The sequence below is a fragment of the Schistocerca nitens genome, chromosome 12 (assembly GCF_023898315.1).
Source record: "Schistocerca nitens isolate TAMUIC-IGC-003100 chromosome 12, iqSchNite1.1, whole genome shotgun sequence".
NCBI classification, from domain to species: domain Eukaryota; kingdom Metazoa; phylum Arthropoda; class Insecta; order Orthoptera; family Acrididae; genus Schistocerca; species Schistocerca nitens.
This window is the reverse complement of record NC_064625.1, coordinates 104,238,638-104,263,021: the sequence shown is the minus strand read 5'-3', so window position 1 is coordinate 104,263,021 and position 24,384 is coordinate 104,238,638.

The window sequence follows — 24,384 nt, the reverse complement described above, 5'->3', positions numbered from 1 at the left end:
TGGCTCACAATTTTAGACGAACAGTTGGTAACAGGTAAGTTTTTTAAATTAAAATACAAAATGTAGGTTCGTTTGAACATTTTATTTCGGTTGTTCCAATGTAATACATGTACCTTTGTGAACTTATCATTTCTGAGAACGCATGCTGTTACAGCGTGATTACCTGTAAATACCACATTAATGCAATAAATGCTCAAAATGATGTCCGTCAACCTCAGTGCATTTGGCAATACGTGTAACGACATTCCTCTCAACAGCGAGTAGTTCGCCTTCCGTAATGTTCGCACATGCATTGACAATGGGCTGACGCATGTTGTCAGGCGTTGTCAGTGGATCACTATAGCAAATATCCTTCAACTTTCCACACAGAAAGAAATCCGGGGACGTTACATCCGGTGAACGTGCGGGACACGGTATGGTGCTTCGACGACCAATCCACCTGTCATGAAATATGCTATTCAATACCGCTTCAACCGTACGCGAGCTATGTGCTGGCCATCCATACTGTAGGAAGTACATCGCCATTCTGTCATGCAGGGAAACATCTTGTAGTAACATCGGTAGAACATCACGTAGGAAATCAGCATACATTGCACCGTTTCGATTGCCATCGATAAAATGGGGGCCAACTATCCTTCCTCCCATAATGCCGCACCATACATTAACCCGCCAAGGTCGCTGATGTTCCACCTGTCGAAGCCATCGTGGATTTTACGTTGCCCAATAGTTCCTATTATGCCGGTATACGTTACCGCCGTTAGTGAAGCTTCGTCGCTAAATACACTCCTGGAAATTGAAATAAGAACACCGTGAATTCATTGTCCCAGGAAGGGGAAACTTTATTGACACATTCCTGGGGTCAGATACATCACATGATCACACTGACAGAACCACAGGCACATAGACACAGGCAACAGAGCATGCACAATTTCGGCACTAGTACAGTGTATATCCACCTTTCGCAGCAATGCAGGCTGCTATTCTCCCATGGAGACGATCGTAGAGATGCTGGATGTAGTCCTGTGGAACGGCTTGCCATGCCATTTCCACCTGGTGCCTCAGTTGGACCAGCGTTCGTGCCGGACGTGCAGACCGCGTGAGACGACGCTTCATCCAGTCCCAAACATGCTCAATGGGGGACAGATCCGGAGATCTTGCTGGCCAGGGTAGTTGACTTACACCTTCTAGAGCACGTTGGGTGGCACGGGATACATGCGGACGTGCATTGTCCTGTTGGAACAGCAAGTTCCCTTGCCGGTCTAGGAATGGTAGAACGATGGGTTCGATGACGGTTTGGATGTACCGTGCACTATTCAGTGTCCCCTCGACGATCACCAGTGGTGTACGGCCAGTGTAGGAGATCGCTCCCCACACCATGATGCCGGGTGTTGGCCCTGTGTGCCTCGGTCGTATGCAGTCCTGATTGTGGCGCTCACCTGCACGGCGCCAAACACGCATACGACCATCATTGGCACCAAGGCAGAAGCGACTCTCATCGCTGAAGACGACACGTCTCCATTCGTCCCTCCATTCACGCCTGTCGCGACACCACTGGAGGCGGGCTGCACGATGTTGGGGCGTGAGTGGAAGACGGCCTAACGGTGTGCGGGACCGTAGCCCAGCTTCATGGAGACGGTTGCGAATGGTCCTCGCCGATACCCCAGGAGCAACAGTGTCCCTAATTTGCTGGGAAGTGGCGGTGCGGTCCCCTACGGCACTGCGTAGGATCCTACGGTCTTGGCGTGCATCCGTGCGTCGCTGCGGTCCGGTCCCAGGTCGACGGGCACGTGCACCTTCCGCCGACCACTGGCGACAACATCGATGTACTGTGGAGACCTCACGCCCCACGTGTTGAGCAATTCGGCGGTACGTCCACCCGGCCTCCCGCATGCCCACTATACGCCCTCGCTCAAAGTCCGTCAACTGCACATACGGTTCACGTCCACGCTGTCGCGGCATGCTACCAGTGTTAAAGACTGCGATGGAGCTCCGTATGCCACGGCAAACTGGCTGACACTGACGGCGGCGGTGCACAAATGCTGCGCAGCTAGCGCCATTCGACGGCCAACACCGCGGTTCCTGGTGTGTCCGCTGTGCCGTGCGTGTGATCATTGCTTGTACAGCCCTCTCGCAGTGTCCGGAGCAAGTATGGTGGGTCTGACACACCGGTGTCAATGTGTTCTTTTTTCCATTTCCAGGAGTGTAGAAAGCGTGCAAAAAATCTGTCATCGTGCCGTAATTTCTCTTGTGCCCAGTGGCAGAACTGTACACGACGTTCAAAGTCGTCGCCATGTAATTCCTGGTGCATAGAAATACGGTAGGGATACAATCGATGTTGATGTAGCATTCTCAACACCGACGTTTTTGAGATTCCCGATTCTCCCGCAATTTGTCTGCTACTGATGTGCGGATTAGCCGCGACAGCAGCTAAAACACCTACTTGGGCATCATCATTTGTTGCAGGTCGTGGTTGACGTTTCACATGTGGCTGAACACTTCCTGTTTCCTTAAATAACGTAACTATCCGGCGAACGGTCCGGACACTTGGATGATGTCGTCCAGGATACCGAGCAGCATGAAGCACACGCCCGTTGGGCATTTTGATCACTATAGCCATACATCAACACGATATCGACCTTTGCCGCAGATGGTAAACGGTCCATTTTAACACGGGTAATGTATCACGAAGCAAATACCGCCCGCACTGGCGGAATGTTACGTGATACCACGTACTTGTACGTTTCTGACTATTACAGCGCCATCTATCACAAAGCGAAAAAAGTAGTCCAACTAAAAGATTCATATTTCTTTACGTACTATACGAATATGTAATAAGAAATGGGGGTTCCTATTTAAAAAAACGCAGTTGATATCCGTGTGACCTATGGCAGCGCCATCTAGAGGGCCAACCGTAGCGCCATCTGGTTTTCCCCTTCAAGCTAGACGAGTTTTGTTCTTTGTAGTTTTTTCGTTTGATGCTTATTTCGTGAGATATTTGGCCCGGTCCCTATCAATGGACCACCCTGTATATGTGGTGTTCAATATATATATATATATACTCCTGGAAATGGAAAAAAGAACACATTGACACCGGTGTGTCAGACCCACCATACTTGCTCCGGACACTGCGAGAGGGCTGTACAAGCAATGATCACACGCACGGCACAGCGGACACACCAGGAACCGCGGTGTTGGCCGTCGAATGGCGCTAGCTGCGCAGCATTTGTGCACCGCCGCCGTCAGTGTCAGCCAGTTTGCCGTGGCATACGGAGCTCCATCGCAGTCTTTAACACTGGTAGCATGCCGCGACAGCGTGGACGTGAACCGTATGTGCAGTTGACGGACTTTGAGCGAGGGCGTATAGTGGGCATGCGGGAGGCCGGGTGGACGTACCGCCGAATTGCTCAACACGTGGGGCGTGAGGTCTCCACAGTACATCGATGTTGTCGCCAGTGGTCGGCGGAAGGTGCACGTGCCCGTCGACCTGGGACCGGACCGCAGCGACGCACGGATGCACGCCAAGACCGTAGGATCCTACGCAGTGCCGTAGGGGACCGCACCGCCACTTCCCAGCAAATTAGGGACACTGTTGCTCCTGGGGTATCGGCGAGGACCATTCGCAACCGTCTCCATGAAGCTGGGCTACGGTCCCGCACACCGTTAGGCCGTCTTCCGCTCACGCCCCAACATCGTGCAGCCCGCCTCCAGTGGTGTCCATATATATATATATATGTGTGTGTGTGTGTGTGTGTGTGTGTGTGTGTGTGTTTGTGTTTGTATTAAAATTTCAAGAATGTTTTAATTACACTGAGTCGAAATTTTAACATAAGATTTTGTAAATTCAGCTCTTTTAAGTCTGCTAACCATGTACCAGCGATTGTCTTTGACACAAATGTAGACTCTGTATGGTATAGTATCTTTACTCTTCATCATTGAGTAGAGACTTGGCTCGGAGTTGTGGTGGATGGTGGTTAAGTCGGAGGCTGCAGAAAGCAGACGTGTTATTTAACCTGTTGGTTCAAATTATCTGATCATACACTGACGTCGCAAGAGTCATGGGATACCTCCCAGCATCGTTTCGGCCCACCTTTATCCAGGTGTAGCACAGAAACTCGACGTGGCACGGGCTCAACGGGTCGTTAGAAGTCTCCTGCTGAAATACATAGGTGTACTGCCCTTAGACTCGTCCATAATAGAGCGAAAGTGTTGGCGGTGCAGAATTTTGTGCACGAACTGTTCTCGCGTTACGTCCCATGTCATACTATCTGGGTGGCCAAATCTTTCACTCGAATTGCCCATAATTCTTCAAACCAATCGTAAACAGAATGAGATTTTCACTCTGCAGCGGAGTGTGCGCTGATATGAAATTTCCTGGCAGATTAAAACTGTGTGCCAGAACGAGACTCGAACTCTGGACCTTTGCCTTTTGCGGGCAAGTGCTCTGCCGTCTGAGCTACCCAAGCACGACACACGCCCCGTCCCCACAGCTTTCCTTCCGCCAGTAACTCGTCTCCCACTTTCCAAACTTCACAGAAGCTCTCCTGCAGGTCTCGAGTTCGAGTCTCGGTGCGGCACACAGTTTTAATCTGCCAGGAAGTTTCAATCGTGAACAGTTGTGGACCGGTGACATGGCGCATTGTGATCCATAAAAATTTCATCGTCCTGTGGGAACATGAAGCCCATGAATGGCTGCAAATGGTCAAGTAGCCGAACGTAACCATTTCCAGAGCATGACTGGTTCATTTGGACTAGAAGTCCATTCCACGAAAACACAGGCTACACCATTATGGAGCCAACACCAGCTTGCAGGGTACCTTGTCGGCGACATCTTGGCCCATTAAAGACATATTTGACCATACTGTCCTAAGGGATACGTTTGTCGTTCGCCCCACATTGATTTCTGCGATTAATTCACGCACTGTTGCTTGTCTGTTAGCACTGACAACTCAAACGCTGCTGCTTCCGGTCGTTAAGTGAAGGCCGTCGGCTACTGCATTGTCAGTGGTGAGAGGTAATGCCTGAAATTTAATATCGCAGCACACTCCTGACAATGTACATCTCACGGAATGTGCCACCGGTCTAATCCAACTACCATTTCACTATCAAAAATTGTGTTAAATCCCGCTCGTATGACCATAACCACGTCGGAAACCTCTTCACATGAATCACCCCAGTACGAATGACAACTCTTCCAATGCACTGTTCTTTTACACCTCATGTACACGATACTACCACCATTTGTATACGTGCATGTCACTATGTCATGTCTTTTGCCACCTTACTGCAATGTGTGGAAGGTGTCAGAAGGGAAACGTTCAAAAGTTCAAATACTTTACTTCATTCAGTAGCTTGAGAACTGCCCGATTTTCGCAATCCTTTGATCAATCAGTTTTCTATATAACAGAAAAATTTACAGACTGAGCCGTACTGCGGCTCGCGTTGGCGCTGTCTGTAGGTTTCCGCCCTCTGTTGGAGGCCAGACGGTATGGTTTGGTTGACATGGTTGCGGCTGTTTTTCTTCTCCTCGTGTTGACTGGCGCCACTCGGCTTCGGAAGCGTTGCCTGTCCGCTAGTGGCAGCAGCGGCGGTTATCGATATGTAGTAACTGTTGCCCCATCTTCGGGCGACGTTGTTGTTCCACTGGGGCGTGTGAGTGGCTACTTGGGTTGGGGACTCAGGAGGAGCCAGGTTCCCACAGTGCGAGAACACGCTGTGACCGCTGGCGGTGCGCATGGACTGTCGAATGGAAGGGCTGTGGTCGCGAGGGTGCACGACCTCGTCGTAAAGCTTTAAGATGAGCGAGTTTCTATCCAAGTAGAGAAACCCACACTATTGTGATATCTCGCGATTCTCTAGTGACTTGGGTTCATGTTTGTTCGTAGTGTCGCCGAGGCAAAGAGCAGCGAGTGGGATTGCTGGGGAAAGCGGATCTGATTAGCTTTCCTCGACTTCTTATTACTATTTACTGCGTTCAACTTGTTACAATTCGTCAAGTTCAACCAGCGGTATTTTACCTGTCTGGTGGCCGCTAACGTCCCAGTTACCTCCCCTGGGGATTAGTGTATGAAACGGTAGCGTACGTTCCCTCGCCTTGCCGCTGCTGTTGTAGGCCGGTTGGTGATTCCTCAACTCTGGTGGTAGTGATTCCTTTCTCGTTCCGGGCGCTCTAACCACAGTATTCTGGTGACGTAGTGCAGACCGCCGGTTGGGGCTTTGGCGTATTGTTCCATCGTTGCATTTGGTTTATCGGATCAGCAAGATCATCATTAGTCATCCGTTAGACTGCCACTAGTCTGAGTTACCATCTTGTGAAATGAATTAACTCTTGGCTGCCTATCACATTGCTCGCGAAAGTGTTTGTTGCTGGACCTTCTCAGAGGTCGGTTCCTGGAGCACTGTCTGGATCAGTTGCTTGTTTTCTTTTAAGTAACTTCTGCAATTTTATTTGCTGTTTTACAGTAGGTTTCAAATTTTTTTAATATTATTGCCGTTCCTGGCGTGTAAGGCCTTTAGTCGTGTTTGTGGTCATTTGCTTTAAAATTCTAATTTGGTAATTGTATTTACGCAGTGAGCCTTCAAAACCTTATTTCCTATCATTCCTGGCGTCTGATGCCGTCTGCTGCGGTTTTGGCGACTTGTCTTTAATATTTCAATACCTGTAAGTTGCAGCGAGTTTTAAACAATTGTTAATTCATCGCCATTCCTAAAGTGTAAGGCCTTCTGCCCAAATCACAGTGGCTTGTTTTTAAGAAATGGTTCAAATGGCTCTGAGCACTATGGGACTTAACTGCTGTGGTCATGACTCCCCTAGAACGTAGAACTACTTAAACCTAACTAATCTAAGGACATCACACACATCCATGCCAGAGACAGGATTCGAACCTGCGACAGTAGCAGCAGCGCGGTTCCAGACTGTAGCGCCTAGAAGCCCTCGGCCACTCCGACCGGCTGTATTTAAAACATTATCTGCTGTATCTGTACTTAATGGTGATTTGCTAAATTGTAACTCACTGAAAACACAATTATTTACACAGTTATTTATTCATTCATTGATAACGTGTGGTATTTTTGATTTATTGTTGAGTCTGGAATTACTGGTTTAAAATAAATTGTGTGTAACTGTAAAAGGCAACCATTAGTAACTAATTATGGCCCCGTCCATAATCGCAACCGAATCCTGCCTTCCCTTGACTCCCAGGTTACACAGACTGTATCATGCCTCTGAAGAAGACCATCAAGAGAATCAGCTAATCAAAACTTTGTTTCTTAATACGTGGATATGACCTTCGATGCAACTAAGTTGTGAGGAGAAGTCATTAAATATGCAGGACTGAAGAGGCACATTACAGGCCGCAGTTCCTAACGTGCCTTCAATACGCAGTGAATTTTGGAATAGGTTTGAGAATAACATGACTCTGCTGCTATAAGGTTCCAAAATCATTACTCTCTCTCTCTGGAAGCATTTATCCCGACTTGCGGGGTCTGCTGGTTAAGCGGATGTGGCATGTTAATTGTAACAGGTGGCCAGATGCCCTTCATGGCACCAGCCCATACCCCCCAGGAAGCAATTAGTGTACAACTGTCTGCGTCTAGTGTAATCCATGGAATATTGCGAACGTGTTCAGATGTCTGCGAGCCATGTAACTGAGGCGCCATTGGGGACCAGCCCTGTATTCACATAGCGGGATGTGGAAAACCGCCTAAAAACCACATCCAGGCTGGCCGGCATACTGGCCCTCGTCGTTAATCCGCCAGGCGGATTCTATCCAGGCCAGCGCGCCTACCCGAGTCTAAGAAGCAGCGCGTTTACACTCTCGGCTACCCTGTCGGGTTTCCAAAATCGTTACTAATTATTAATTCAAACCAAAATGAGGAAAATTAGTGTTTATTCTGAATTCTGTCTGAGACGCAATATAAAATCATTCTTGGCATGAACCATAGTGGAGTCTAATTAACAACATATGGAGCACCACTATATTCACAATCCAGCACACAGTAACTGCTTCCGCATGATGTCCTTGGCGATACGACGCCGCAAATAAGGAGAAGTAAAACGTTAACTCCCTTTAATGTGAACGTGCCAGCCACACGCCAGTGCAGACGTGTTGTTTGCCAGAAAGCCAGTGCTGGACTCTCTCACAAACATTTCCCGAGCCACAGCTAAACTTTAATTTGAATAAGAAGAAATACGCACTCACAGCATGTACTCTCCTGGAAATGGAAAAAAGAACACATTGACACCGGTGTGTCAGACCCACCATACTTGCTCCGGACACTGCGAGAGGGCTGTACAAGCAATGATCACACGCACGGCACAGCGGACACACCAGGAACCGCGGTGTTGGCCGTCGAATGGCGCTAGCTGCGCAGCATTTGTGCACCGCCGCCGTCAGTGTCAGCCAGTTTGCCGTGGCATACGGAGCTCCATCGCAGTCTTTAACACTGGTAGCATGCCGCGACAGCGTGGACGTGAACCGTATGTGCAGTTGACGGACTTTGAGCGAGGGCGTATAGTGGGCATGCGGGAGGCCGGGTGGACGTACCGCCGAATTGCTCAACACGTGGGGCGTGAGGTCTCCACAGTACATCGATGTTGTCGCCAGTGGTCGGCGGAAGGTGCACGTGCCCGTCGACCTGGGACCGGACCGCAGCGACGCACGGATGCACGCCAAGACCGTAGGATCCTACGCAGTGCCGTAGGGGACCGCACCGCCACTTCCCAGCAAATTAGGGACACTGTTGCTCCTGGGGTATCGGCGAGGACCATTCGCAACCGTCTCCATGAAGCTGGGCTACGGTCCCGCACACCGTTAGGCCGTCTTCCGCTCACGCCCCAACATCGTGCAGCCCGCCTCCAGTGGTGTCGCGACAGGCGTGAATGGAGGGACGAATGGAGACGTGTCGTCTTCAGCGATGAGAGTCGCTTCTGCCTTGGTGCCAATGATGGTCGTATGCGTGTTTGGCGCCGTGCAGGTGAGCGTCACAATCAGGACTGCATACGACCGAGGCACACAGGGCCAACACCCGGCATCATGGTGTGGGGAGCGATCTCCTACACTGGCCGTACACCACTGGTGATCGTCGAGGGGACACTGAATAGTGCACGGTACATCCAAACCGTCATCGAACCCATCGTTCTACCATTCCTAGACCGGCAAGGGAACTTGCTGTTCCAACAGGACAATGCACGTCCGCATGTATCCCGTGCCACCCAACGTGCTCTAGAAGGTGTAAGTCAACTACCCTGGCCAGCAAGATCTCCGGATCTGTCCCCCATTGAGCATGTTTGGGACTGGATGAAGCGTCGTCTCACGCGGTCTGCACGTCCAGTACGAACGCTGGTCCAACTGAGGCGCCAGGTGGAAATGGCATGGCAAGCCGTTCCACAGGACTACATCCAGCATCTCTACGATCGTCTCCATGGGAGAATAGCAGCCTGCATTGCTGCGAAAGGTGGATATACACTGTACTAGTGCCGACATTGTGCATGCTCTGTTGCCTGTGTCTATGTGCCTGTGGTCCTGTCGGTGTGATCATGTGATGTATCTGACCCCAGGAATGTGTCAATAAAGTTTCCCCTTCCTGGGACAATGAATTCACGGTGTTCTTATTTCAATTTCCAGGAGTGTATGTTTTTCCATTAATATAGCGAATTATACACTGTAACTAGTTTCCCGAAGGAAAGTTGCGCATTAGTTCGCTTTTAATTAAATTAGACGAGAACATTCAGAGCACTCACACACTGTCAGCATGAAATCCAATTGTAAATTGTGCACTGAGCTGTCCATACTCTCTCGCACCTGCCTGCTCAGGGTCCTCTAGTCCATCAGTCCATTGTAATGTTAAACAAATCGTTCAACCACTCTTTGCACGTTAATTTAGAATTATTTAAATTGTTGAGTGGATAGCATCTTCAGTATTGTTAGAACCGTGCACAAACGTTTCAACATTAAATACAGGGTTTTTGGGAAATTTCTGTTACAAACTTCTAGGACTTGTAAAGGCGAATGAATACATAATACACTACTGGCCATTAAAATTGCTACACCAAGAAGAAATGCAGATGATAAACGGGCATTCATTGGACAAATATGTTGTACTAGAACTGACATGTGATTACATTATCAAGCAATTTGGGTGCATAGATCCTGAGAAATCAGTACCCAGAACAACAAACTCTGGCCGTAATAAAAGCCTTGATACGCCTGGGCATTGAGTCAAACAGAGCTTCGATGGCGTGTACAGGTACAGCTCCCCATGCAGTTTCAACACGATACCACAGTTCATCAAGAATAGTGACTGGCGTATTGTGACGAGCCAGTTGCTCGCCCATCATTGACCAGACGTTTTCAATTGGTGTGAGATCTGGAGAATGTGCTGGCCAGGGCAGCAGTCGAACATTTTCTGTATCCAGAAAGGCCCGTACAGGACCTGCAACATGCGGTCGTGCATTATCCTGCTGAAATGTAGGGTTTATCCGGGATCAAATGAAGGGTAGAGCCACGGGTCGTAACACATCTGAAATGTAACGTCCACTGTTCAAAGTGCTGTCAATGCGAACAAGAGGTGACCGACACGTGTAACCAATGGCACCCCATACCATCACGCCGGGTGATACGCCAGTGTGGCGATGACGAATACACGCTTCCAATGTGCGTTCACCGCGATGTCGCCAAACACGGATGCGACCATCATGATGCTGTAAACAGAACATGGATTCATTCGAAAATACGACGTTTTGCCATTCGTGCACCCAGGTTCGTTGTTGAGTACACCATCGCAGGCGCTCCTGTCTGTGATGCAGCGTCAAGGATAACCGCAGCCACGGTCTCCGAGCTGATAGTCCATGCTGCTGCATACGTCGTCGAACTGTTCGTGCAGATGGTTGTTGTCTTGAAAACGTTCCCACCTGTTGACTCAGCGATCGAGACGTGGCTGCACGATCCGTTACAGCCATGCGGATAAGATGCCTGTCATCTCGACTGCTAGTGATACGAGGCCGTTGGGACGCAGCATGGCGTTCCGTATTATCCTCCTGAACCCCCGATTCCATATTCTGCTAACACTCATTGGATCTCGACCAACGCGAGCAGAAATGTCGCGATACGATAAACCGCAATCGCGATAGGCTTCAATCCGACCTTTATCAAAGTCGGAAACGTGATGGTACGCATTTTTCCTCCTTACACGAGGCATCACAACAACGTTTCACCAGGCAACGCCGGTCAACTGCTGTTTGTGTATGAGAAATCGGTTGGAAACTTTCCTCATGTCATTACATTGTAAGTGTCGCCACCGGCGCCAACCTTGTGTGAATGCTCTGAAAAACTAATCATTTGCATATCACAGCATGTTCTTCCTGTCGGTTAAATTTCGCGTCTGTAGCATGTCATCTTCTTGGTGTAGCAATTTTAATGGGCATTAGAGTATTTTGAATAGGAATCCGTTTCCTGAAATATACCGTTTCCTTTCTACGACGGTGTCGATTCAGATGTTTAACTCACTTCTTTGAGGAATTGAATTAGGCGTGACACAGTGCGATTATTAGGTAACAACTCGAGGGGAAACATAACGAAACATTTATCTCTTAAGCACATTTGCTTGTAGTAACACTTGTGTTTACTTTATTGTAATACAAAAAACTGTACGTATAGGACAATGATGAATTACAGCAGCGGCTCGATGTGGCGATCCTCAACGTTGTCACAGACATTCTACCTATGAAGCGTGTTCTGGTGCACAATTCCCATCCCACCTGTTGTGTCTTGAATTTCTAGTACCGTGGTCAGAACTCTAGCCAGCAGATCTTCCTCTGTCTCTACAGAAGTCTCGTAAATTTAGCTTTGAATACGACCCCACAAGAAGTAGTCCATAAGAGTTAAATCTGGTGAGTATCCTATCGTATTGCATATAAGGACAAACAACTCTGAGGCTGAAAAGAAGCTGTGGGAACAGGTCGTGCTTGCGTAGCTCAGTTGGTAGAGCACTTTCCCGCGAAAGGCAAAGGTCCCGAGTTCGAGTCTCGGTCCAGCCCACAGTTTTTATCTCTCAGGAAGTTTCATATCAGTGCACACTCAGCTGAGAGTGAAAATCTCATTCTGGAAGGCGCGTCACACATCTGAATTGAAACCAACGTAGAACGAAAATTCTGTTTCCGGAAATGCGTTCTCATTCAAAATACACTCCTGGAAATGGAAAAAAGAATACATTGACACCGGTGTGTCAGACCCACCATACTTGCTCCGGACACTGCGAGAGGGCTGTACAAGCAATGATCACACGCACGGCACAGCGGACACACCAGGAACCGCGGTGTTGGCCGTCGAATGGCGCTAGCTGCGCAGCATTTGTGCACCGCCGCCGTCAGTGTCAGCCAGTTTGCCGTGGCATACGGAGCTCCATCGCAGTCTTTAACACTGGTAGCATGCCGCGACAGCGTGGACGTGAACCGTATGTGCAGTTGACAGACTTTGAGCGAGGGCGTATAGTGGGCATGCGGGAGGCCGGGTGGACGTACCGCCGAATTGCTCAACACGTGGGGCGTGAGGTCTCCACAGTACATCGATGTTGTCGCCAGTGGTCGGCGGAAGGTGCACGTGCCCGTCGACCTGGGACCGGACCGCAGCGACGCACGGATGCACGCCAAGACCGTAGGATCCTACGCAGTGCCGTAGGGGACCGCACCGCCACTTCCCAGCAAATTAGGGACACTGTTGCTCCTGGGGTATCGGCGAGGACCATTCGCAACCGTCTCCATGAAGCTGGGCTACGGTCCCGCACACCGTTAGGCCGTCTTCCGCTCACGCCCCAACATCGTGCAGCCCGCCTCCAGTGGTGTCGCGACAGGCGTGAATGGAGACGTGTCGTCTTCAGCGATGAGAGTCGCTTCTGCCTTGGTGCCAGTGATGGTCGTATGCGTGTTTGGCGCCGTGCAGGTGAGCGCCACAATCAGGACTGCATACGACCGAGGCACACAGGGCCAACACCCGGCATCATGGTGTGGGGAGCGATCTCCTACACTGGCCGTACACCACTGGTGATCGTCGAGGGGACACTGAATAGTGCACGGTACATCCAAACCGTCATCGAACCCATTCCTAGACCGGCAAGGGAACTTGCTGTTCCAACAGGACAATGCACGTCCGCATGTATCCCGTGCCACCCAACGTGCTCTAGAAGGTGTAAGTCAACTACCCTGGCCAGCAGGATCTCCGGATCTGTCCGCCATTGAGCATGTTTGGGACTGGATGAAGCGTCGTCTCACGCGGTCTGCACGTCCAGCACGAACGCTGGTCCAACTGAGGCGCCAGGTGGAAATGGCATGGCAAGCCGTTCCACAGGACTACATCCAGCATCTCTACGATCGTCTCCATGGGAGAATAGCAGCCTGCATTGCTGCGAAAGGTGGATATACACTGTACTAGTGCCGACATTGTGCATGCTCTGTTGCCTGTGTCTATGTGCCTGTGGTTCTGTCAGTGTGATCATGTGATGTATCTGACCCCAGGAATGTGTCAATAAAGTTTCCCCTTCCTGGGACAATGAATTCACGGTGTTCTTATTTCAATTTCCAGGAGTGTATTATGCAGTAGGATACAGGTATTTGTATAACCGCCAGGGTAGTCGAGAGCGCTAACGCGCTGCTTCCTGGACTCGGGTAGGCGCGCCGGCCCCTGATCGAATCCGCGCGGCGGATTAACGACGAGGGCCGATGTGCCGGCCAGCCTGGATGTGGTTTTGTAGGCGGTTTTCTACATCCAGCTAAGTGAATACAGGGTTGGTCCCCATGTTCCGCGTTAGTTACACGGCTCGCAAATATCTGAACAGTTTCGCAGTATTCGATGGATTATACTCGACGCAGGCAGTTGGGGTACACTCATTCCATCCTGGGGGGTACGGGGTGGTGGCTGGAAGGGCATCCGGCCACCCCTTAAACATTAACATGCCAAATCCAATTAACAATGGCTGACCCTGCGTAACTGCGGGACAAGGCTCAAGCGATAGAATAGATAAAGGTATTGGTATGTTGTTGCTAGGAATGTAGGGTAGGCGACTTTCAGAGATGCTAGTATGGGCCAAAATAACGTTGGTTAGTTGCTTTGGGGTAGGGGATCGAACAGCGAGGTCATCGGTCCCGGCGTATTAGAGAGGCATGGGGAAGGAAGTCGGCCGTGGCTTTTGAAAGGAACCATCCTGTCATTTGCCTGAAGCGATTTAGGGAAATCGCGGAAAACCCAAGTCAGTATGGCCGGACGCGGGTTTAAACCATAGTCCTCTCGAATGCGAGTCCACTTTGCTAACCACTGCACCATCTCGCTCGTCAAAACAAGGAAAAAACATCAAGTAAATATGGGCTTCAAAGTGCATACTTGAGAAGCTATGAACAATTGTTTATCTTCGCTGTTGCGGAACACAAACAAGTGCTCATAGCTCTTAAGGTGTGTATTCTAGAACCCAAGTTTCCTGGACAGTTTCTCACTGTTTTGGTGAATACTGCCACCGCTGAAAGTTGCCTACGCAACAGTCTTAGCAACATCAGTACCAGTACATGTGTTCGTTTCTGGTACAGGGAACCTTACCCCAAATTGATATATTTATCTCTCTGCATCGTCCTAGGACGTTTTTAACATCATCACGGTATCAGACTGTTCTGTACGCATTTAGAGGTGCTAGCGCCTATAAATTTGACGCTTTGTACCATCGGATGACATTTCCTTTCTTTCAGGAGTGCTAGTTCTTCAAGGTTCGCAGGAGAGCTTCTGTAAAGTTTGGAATGTAGGAGACGAGGTACTGCAAAGTAAAGCTTTGAGGACGGAGCGTGAGTCGTGCTTGGGTAGCTCAGATGGTAGAGCACTTGCCCGCAAAAGGCAAAGGTCCCGAGTTCGAGTCTAGGTCTGGCACACAGTTTTAATGTGCCAGGAAGTTTCTTTATCTACTAAGTGTCCTCTGCAACCTCTAGAAGCGTGTACCTTCGGTTTTGAAACATCCTGTATATTCCGTAGCATTATGACAGTTCCCTCACTACCACTCATTTCCTTTGCAGTTGTCAGACAGCATTGTTTGTTCATTCTTGGGTCAAACTTCATAAAAGGAAGGGAATATTTTCGGGGCATTAACGCCGGAGTCAAAACTTACATGCACACTGCGGTAGGTGATGGCTTTCGAACCGAGACCGTGAGACTGTATGCGTAATGCTATACGTAGGTAGACACTTCGAAAGGAGAACGCAGTGATTCCCAGATCAGGTGGAAGCTGAGTTTGCTATGCACTTTTCGATGTCTTGCAAAGTATACACCCCGTAAGATAGCTTCTAAAGTGTCAGAGTAGATGCAGATGCCGGCAGGCGCCGTACGCGGAGTGTGTGTCTGCCCGGGAACTGGTCTCAGCCGGTCGTAGCTATGAGTGGGAGAAGTGATGTTGGGACTTGACGAGAGAAGAGGGTACCACGGGATTTTAACGCGATTATGTGCGTGGGAGGCGGAGGCGGCCTCAGTCTGGGTAAACTCTGTCGCCGGCTGAGTGGCAGGACGCAGATGGGGGTGAAGACTCCATGTCGCGCTAGTAGAGAGGGGCGGGGGGGGGGGGGGGGAGGGGTTCAGGCGGCAGGGCTGTTTGATCTTCTCGTAAGGCACAGACATCATCAAAGTTATGTGAAGACTTCAGCTGCGAACAACGGTAAGGGACAAGTAGGTTGTTTAAGGGGCTCCGGAACGCCCTATACTTGCAATGTTAAAATAACGCTTATAAATTACATCTTTCCTCACAAAGTATATCAGGTAGGAAGTTGAACTTTTTACAGATTATTTATTGGAATATGGGCTACAACTTAACACAGGGATTTTACAAAAATTTAGTTCAGTTATTAAAGATGATTTTTTTTTCAATTGTAATGAAAATTCACAAAATTTGTTTGCAATTTTTTATTTATATGTTCAAAAATATACAGTATTTTGGAAGAAGGCTGTGTTAAATTATGCAGAAGGTACTGTGTAACATTTACTGAAAGTTTGAAACAAATATGTTTGGAAGATCCTTAGAAAAGATGTAACTAGTATGAGAAAATAAAAGTTTTGGGAATCGAGCGACAAAGATTGGATTAACTTTTTAGTGCATTCCAGGTCCATAGGATGGATTATCTTCATCCTCTGCAAACTCCTCCTCCAGCTTCCTCTTGTTCCTCCTCCTGTTTACTCTTGCTTGTATTTCTAGACTCTTTACAGCCCTGTCTGCAGCCCGAAGGCGTTCCTTGTCTAAAGCAAGCATCGCTCGTTGTTGTGTTCGTAGATTTTGCTACCATTTTCTTCAGTTGCAATTACTGCAACACTGTTCCAAAAGGTGGTCATGTATGAACACTTATCACATTTCAATTGTATTTCACTAGCAAGTCCTACGTGCTTTATTATGGAGAGTTCCAGACCAACTTCATTACAATGAATACATCTTACACAGTTTGAAAAAATTCCTTTGAGAACCGACATATCAAATATTTCATTCAGATCCGATTCGCCCATAAAACATTCATAGTTTTCACTCATTGAACCAAGCTTCTTCTGTGAAGTATTTTCTTTCCCACTTTGACTGCTATGGGCAGGTGTACTTGAGAGGTTAGGTTCACTCACTTGGTTATCGTCTTTATTGTTTACAGTAATAACACATATCTTTGGCTTTCCAACATTTCTCCTTTTCTTAAAAGCCTTCAGAGGATTTCTAATAACTTTACTTTTACTCATTATTATACTTCAACAAAACAGAGACTCAAGAAACAGAATTAATTACGAATATTTTCGAGATAACGACAGAGTAATTAAACATGAAACATTCGACAATCACACCAGCGATATATATTGAACCATCACAGGTTAGCCACAACACATACTTTATCTCACATCACTAAAATGTACCTGATGAACACGGACGTTAATAATAACACCATTTGACAGCAGTTTAACAGCGCCACAGTGGGTCACGCCCATGTAGAACACATTTCATAAAAAAAAATTTAAAAATAGTTGTAGTCTTCGGAATTGAATAAATTATATATCTATTAAAAGGTAATAGTCTGCAGATTCAGAAAACGCAAAAAAGTAAAAATTGAACTTTTCATGATTTTGAGCCTTTCCGGAGCCCCTTAAGAAATTGCGCAAGAAAGTTTTAATAAAATCTGACAAATAAGATATTCCAAGTACATCCAAGGTGATTAACTTAGATAAGTCCTCGTTTTCGAATTTATCACAATATCGACACGTTTTTAAAACAGCAAATTCTATCCAAAATTTCATTCTTAAAAGTCCTCCGGTGAGTAGTCAACGTAGTTCACATGCAAGCTGAATGGACTTGAATACACACTGATCAGCCATAACATTATGACCACCTACCTAATAGGCGATACGACCTCCTTTAGCACAGGTAATACCGGCGACGCGCCATGGCATGGAAGCAATGAGAGCTTAGTAGGTTGTTGCACACACGAGTCACCTAATTACTGTAAATTCTGGGGAAGGGGGCGTTGAGCTCTGACGCCACTTCCCAGATGTGTTCGATCAGGTTCAGGTCTGGCAAGATGGGGGGGGGGGGGGGGGGACCAGCAAATCAACTGCAACTCCCCACTGTGTTCCTCGAACCAATCCTTCACACTGCTGACCTCGTGACATTGCGCAGTATCTTGTTGAAAAATGCCATGATCGTCATGAAGGGGTGAATGTGATATGTAACCAGAGTACGACACTTGTCCATCATGACGACTTGCACGAGCTCCACTTGACCCATGGATGCCCACACGAATGTTCCCCAGACAATAATGGAGCCTCCGACAGCTTGTCTCCATCCCACTGCACAGGTGTCAAGGTGTTGTTCTCCTGGAAGACGACGGATTCGCGCCCTCCCATCGGCACGACGGTGAAGGCGTCAGGATGCATCAGACCGTGCAATGCTCTGCCACTGCACCAACGTCCAGTGCCGATGTTCACGTGCCCATTTCAGCTGTAGTTGCCGATGTTGTGGTGTTAACTTTGGCACACACATGGGTCGATGGTTGCAAAGGCCCATCTTGTACTCTGCCCAACAATAATGTCTGATGCTGGTTCGGCCACAGCTCGCCGCCTGTCCTGTGTTACCAGTGTGCCCGGCCCACAACGTCCGACATCTGTACCGAGGGACGGCCACCCAACCCCACGACGTCTCGACATGTTTCACCTTGGTTTCGCCACTTGTTGAAGACACTCACCACAGCACACCCGACAAGTCGTGCAGTTTCCGAAAACCTCGTGCTTCGGGCCACCACAATCGGCCCTCGGTCAAACTCAGGTAGATAGCGTGCCTTTCCCATTCTACACACAGACAGCACGCTCACTGAATTAAATGCATCGTGCGTGTGTCTGACTAGCAATCATTCCTCGCCAGGTGACGCTGCTACCGCCTGCAAGGTTTTATGTGAATAGAAGATTGGTGGTCATAATGTTCAAGGTAATCAGTGTACACGGTGGTCCATTGATCGTCACCGGGCCAAATATCTCACGAAATAAGCGACAAACGAAAAAAACTACAAAGAACGAAACTTGTCTAGCTTGAAGGGGGAAACCAGAAGGCGCTATGGTTGGCCCGCTAGATGCCGTTGCCATAAGTCAAACGCATATCACCTGCGTTTTTTTTTTAAACAGGAACCCGCATTTCTTATTACGTATTCGTGTAGTACGTAAAGAAATAAGAATGTTTTAGTTGGACTACTTTTTTCGCTTTGTGATACTTGGCGCTGTAATAGTCACAAACGTATAAGTACGTGGTATCACGTAACATTCCGCCAGTGCGGATGGTATTTGCTTCGTGATACATTACCCGTGTTAAAATGGACCGTTTACCAACTGCGGAAAAGGTCGATATCGTGTTCATGTATGGCTATTGTGATCAAAATGCCCAACGGGCATGTGCTATGTATGCTGCTCGGTATCCTGGACGACATCATCCAAGTGTCCGGACCGTTCGCCCGATAGTTACGTTATTTAAGGAAACAGGAAGTGTTCAGCCACATGTGAAACGTCAACCACGACCTGCAAGAAATTATGATGCCCAAGTAGGTGTTTCAGCTGCTGTCGCGGCTAATCCGCACATCAGTAGCAGACAAATTGCGCGAGAATCGGGAATCACAAAAACGTCGGTGTTGAGAATGCTACATCAACATGGATTGCACCCGTACCACATTCCTATGCACCAGGAATTTCATGGCGGGCCAACCATAGCGCCATCTGGTTTCCCCCTTCAAGCTAGACGAGTTTCGTTCTTTGTAGTTTTTTCGTTTGATGCTTATTTCGTGAGATATTTGGCCCGGTCACTATCAATGGACCACCCTGTATATGTGGTGTTCAAGTGGTTCAAATGGCTCTAAGCACTATGGGACTTAACATCTGAGGTCATCAGTCCCCTAGACTTAAAATTACTTAAACCTAACTAACCTAAGGACATCACACACGTCCATGCCCAAGGCAGGATTCGAACCTGCGACCGTAGCAGCTGCGTGGTCCCAGACTGAACCGCCTAGAACCGTACATGTGGTGGATGTTCTTTAGGACATTTGTCTTGAATGTTGCCATTGACTTACCACTGTTCACTTGCTGGGCGAGTTAATGAAACATTGCTGCTGAGACTCTCAAAAACACAAATTTGACGGCTCCCAACCGTTTTCCTTTATTATACTAAGATTTGTTTACTACATTTTGAAATAATGAAGTATATCAACCACAAAAAGTAATCCATGATATTAAGGATGTCCCTTAATCACGGCTAATCCTATTTGTGACAACGATACTGCGGAATTATCGACGCAACTATTGGGCGGCATCACCGGTAAAAAGCAAGCATAATGAGGTGGTTCAGGAACTTTAAAGACACAGTCAAGACCTTCCTCGAAGCGGAATTCGCCCTGAGTCTCAAGCAACTGTTGACGAGAGCAGGATGCATACAGCATTCCAACGCTGTCCCCAGACGTCCATTCGTCGAGCGTCTCGTGAACTGCAGGCAACAAGATCAACTCTCCATGAAGTGTTACGCCTTCTTGTATACAAACACTGCAGCCAAACTATCGTCCACTGTGGTATGCATTCGCGGGTTCTACTCTGACCCTCAAGGTGCTGCACTGATTAACTGGAAAAGGACATTTTTTGAGATGTAAAAAAAGTGGTTCAAATTGCTCTGAGCACTATCGGACAAAACATCTGAGGTCATCAGTCCCCTAGAACTTAGAACTACTTAAACCTAACTAACCTAAGGACATCACACACGACAATGCCCGAGGCAGGATTCGAACCTGCGACTGTAGCAGCAGCGCGGTTCCCAACTGAAGAGCCTAGAACCGCTCGGCCACAACGGCCGGCTTTTGAGATTAATCAACTTTCCACGTTTCTGGACATGTGACTCGCCACACTATCACGGTTTGGGGCTCCTACAACCCACACAACACACGCGAACACATGCGTGATAGCCTAAAGTTTAATGTTTGTTACGATAGGGTTGAGTTGCCCTGCTTAACTCGCATGACAGGACAGATAGAATAAATTGTGCAAAGGGGCCAGAATAAGGGGCTGTCAGTTACATTCGAACATACAACTTTATTATTTGATCAAACATTACAAAAGCCCAAAAAAAATTTTTGAAGACACAGCTTTAACTTTGGGACTTAATTACCGGCTGAAAGCCACTTTAATTTAAAAACAGATGATGGCTAATAACTTAAAACGCAAGCATAATCAGAAATTTAAAAAGCAAGTCTTGTCTTAAAACAGTTCTTTAGTTAGACTGAAGTGAACAAGTTAAAATCAAATCGGCTGAGAGCTAGACACTTAAAAATTCAAAAATCCTTTAAAATGCCACACGGCTTACACGAAACAGTACTTTAAACTACGTTGAAGGCCTTAAGAGTAAAACAACTCTAATTTAAAACACAAAGCCATACAACTACCAACAAGAAGAACAATTTTTTTAAAAAAATAAGGCAGTCCATACAAGGGCGCCCAGATGTTCGATGGTCGGCCTGTAATTCAAACACTAACACTCGCTTAGGAGGACCCGTGGTCTAGGGGTAGCGTCTTTGATTCATAATCAAAACGTCTTCGGTCCCGTGTTCGATCCCAGCCACTGCCTAAATTTTGATAAATAATCAGCATTGGCGGCCGAAGACTTCCGGCATAAGAAGTCAGCTTCCTTCTGCCAACGGCCTTGTCAAAGAGGGCGGAGGAGCGGATAGAGGTTCAGGGCACTCTCTTGTCCTAGGGGTGGGAAATTGCCCCTAAAGGCGGAAGAATCAGCAAAGATCAACGACATGAGGATGCAGAAGGCAATGGAAACCACTGCATTAAAGACACGTAACGTGTATCCACAGGACATGTGGCCTGTAATTGAAGAAGTGTCATGATGATCTCTCCATTGGCAAAAGATTCCGGAATAGTCCCCCATTCGGATCTCCGGGAGGGGACTGCCAAGGGGGAGGTTACCATGAGAAAACGATTGAATAATCAACGAAAGGATAACGTTCTACGAGTCGGGGCGTGGAATGTCAGAAGCTTGAACGTGGTAGGGAAACTAGAAAATCTGAAAAGGGAAATGCAAAGGCTCAATCTAGATATAGTAGGGGCCAGTGGAGTGAAGTGGAAGGAAGACAAGGATTTCTGGTCAGATGAGTATCGGGTAATATCAACAGCAGCAGAAAATGTTATAACAGGTGTAGGATTCGTTATGAATAGGAAGGTAGGTCAGGGGGTGTGTTACTGTGAACAGTTCAGTGACCGGGTTGTTCTAATCAGAATCGACAGCAGACCAACACCGACAACGATAGTTCAGGTATACATGCCGACGTCGCAAGCTGAAGATGAACAGATAGAGAAAGTGTATGAGGATATTGAAAGGGTAATGCAGTATGTAAAGGGGGACGAAAATCTAATAGTCATGGGCGACTGGAATGCAGTTGTAGGGGAAGGAGTAGAAGAAAAGGTTATAGGAGAATATGGGATTGGGACAAGGAATGAAAGAGGAGAAAGATTAATTGAGTTCTGTAACAAGTTTCAGCTAGTAATAGCGAATACCCTGTTCAATAATCACAAGAGGAGGAGGTATACTTGGAAAAGACCGGGAGATGCGGGAAGATTTCAATTAGATTACATCATGGTCAGACAGAGATTCCGAAATCAGATACTGAATTGTAAGGCGTACCCAGGAGCAGATATAGACTCAGATCACAATATAGTAGTGATGAAGAGTAGGCTGAAGTTCAAGACATTACCCAGAAAAAATCAATACGCAAAGAAGTGGGATACGGAAGTACTAAGGAATGACGAGATACGTTTGAAGTTCTCTAACGCTATAGATACAGCAATAAGGAATAGCGCAGTAGGCAGTACAGCTGAAGACGAATGGACATCTCTAAAAATGGCCATCACAGAAGTTGGGAAGGAAAACATAGGTACAAAGAAGGTAGCTGCTAAGAAACCATGGGTAACAGAAGAAATACTTCAGTTGATTGATGAAAGGAGGAAGTACAAACATGTTCCGGGAAAATCACGAATACAGAAATACAAGTCGCTGAGGAATGAAATAAATAGGAAGTGCAGGGAAGCTAAGACGAAATGGCTGCAGGAAAAATGTGAAGACATCGAAAAACATATGATTGTCCGAAGGACAGATTCAGCATACAGGAAAGTCAAAACAACTTTTCGTGACATTAAAAGCAACGGTGGTAACATTAAGAGTGCAACGGGAATTCCACTGTTAAATGCAGAGGAGAGAGCAGATAGGTGGAAAGAATACATTGAAAGCCTTTATGAGGGTGAAGATTTATCTGATGTAATAGAAGAAGAAACAGCAGTCGATTTATAAGAGATAGGGGATCCAGTATTAGAATCGGAATTTAAAAGAGCTTTGGAGGACTTACGGTAAAATAAGGCAGAAGGGATAGATAACATTCCATCAGAATTTCTAAAATCGTTGGGGGAAATGGCAACAAAACGAGTATTCACGTTGGTGTGTAGAATATATGAGTCTGGCGACATACCATCTGACTTTCGGAAAAGCATCATCCACACAATTCCGAAGACGGCAACAGCTGACAAGTGCGAGAATTATCGCACAATCAGCTTAATAGCTCATGCATCGAAGCTGCTTACAAGAATAATATACAGGAGAATGGAAAAGAAAATTGAGAATGCGCTAGGTGACGATCAGTTTGACTTTAGGAAAAGTAAAGGGACGAGAGAGGCAATTCTGACGTTACGGCTATTAATGGAAGCAAGGCTAAAGAAAAATCAAGACACTTTCATAGGATTTGTCGACCTGGAAAAAGCGTTCGACAATATAAAATGGTGCAAGCTGTTCGAGATTCTGAAAAAAGTAGGGGTAAGCTATAGGGAGAGACGGGTCATATACAATATGTAAAACAACCAAGAGTGTATAATAAGAGTGGACGATCAAGAACGAAGTGTTCGTATTAAGAAGGGTGTAAGACAAGGCTGTAGCCTTTCGACCCTACTCTTCAAAAAAATGGTTCAAATGGCTCTGAGCACTATCGGACTCAACTGCTGTGGTCATTAGTCCCCTAGAACTTACAACAACTTAAACCTAACTAACCTAAGGACATAACACACATCCATGCCCGAGGCAGGATTCGAACCTGCGACCGTAGCAGTCGCACGGTTCCGGACTGCGCGCCTAGAACCGCGAGACCACCGCGGCCGGCTACCCTACTCTTCAATCTGTACATCGAAGATGCAATGATGGAAATAAAAGAAAGGTTCAGGAGTGGAATTAAAATACAAGGTGAAAGGATATCAATGATACGATTCGCTGATGACATTGCTATCCTGAGTGAAAGTGAAGAAGAATTAAATCATCTGCTGAACGGAATGAACAGTCTAATGAGTACACAGTATGGTTTGAGAGTAAATCGGAGAAAGACGAAGGTAATGAGAAGTAGTAGAAATGAGAACAGCGAGAAACTTAACATCAGGATTGATGGTCACGAAGTCAATGAAGTTAAGGAATTCTGCTACCTAGGCAGTAAAATAACCAATGACGGACGGAGCAAGGAGGACATTAAAAGCAGACTCGCTATGGCAAAAAAGGCATTCTGGCCAAGAGAAGTCTACTAATATCAAATATCGGCCTTAATTTGAGGAAGAAATTTCTGAGGATGTACGTCTGGAGTACAGCATTGTATGGTAGTGAAACATGGACTGTGGGAAAACCGGAAGAGAAGAGAATCGAAGCATTTGAGATGTGGTGCTATAGACGAATGTTGAAAATTACGTGGGCTGATAAGGTAAGGAATGAGGAGGTTCTACGCAGAATCGGAGAGGAAAGGCATATGTGGAAAACATTGATAAGGAGAAGGGACAGGATGATAGGACA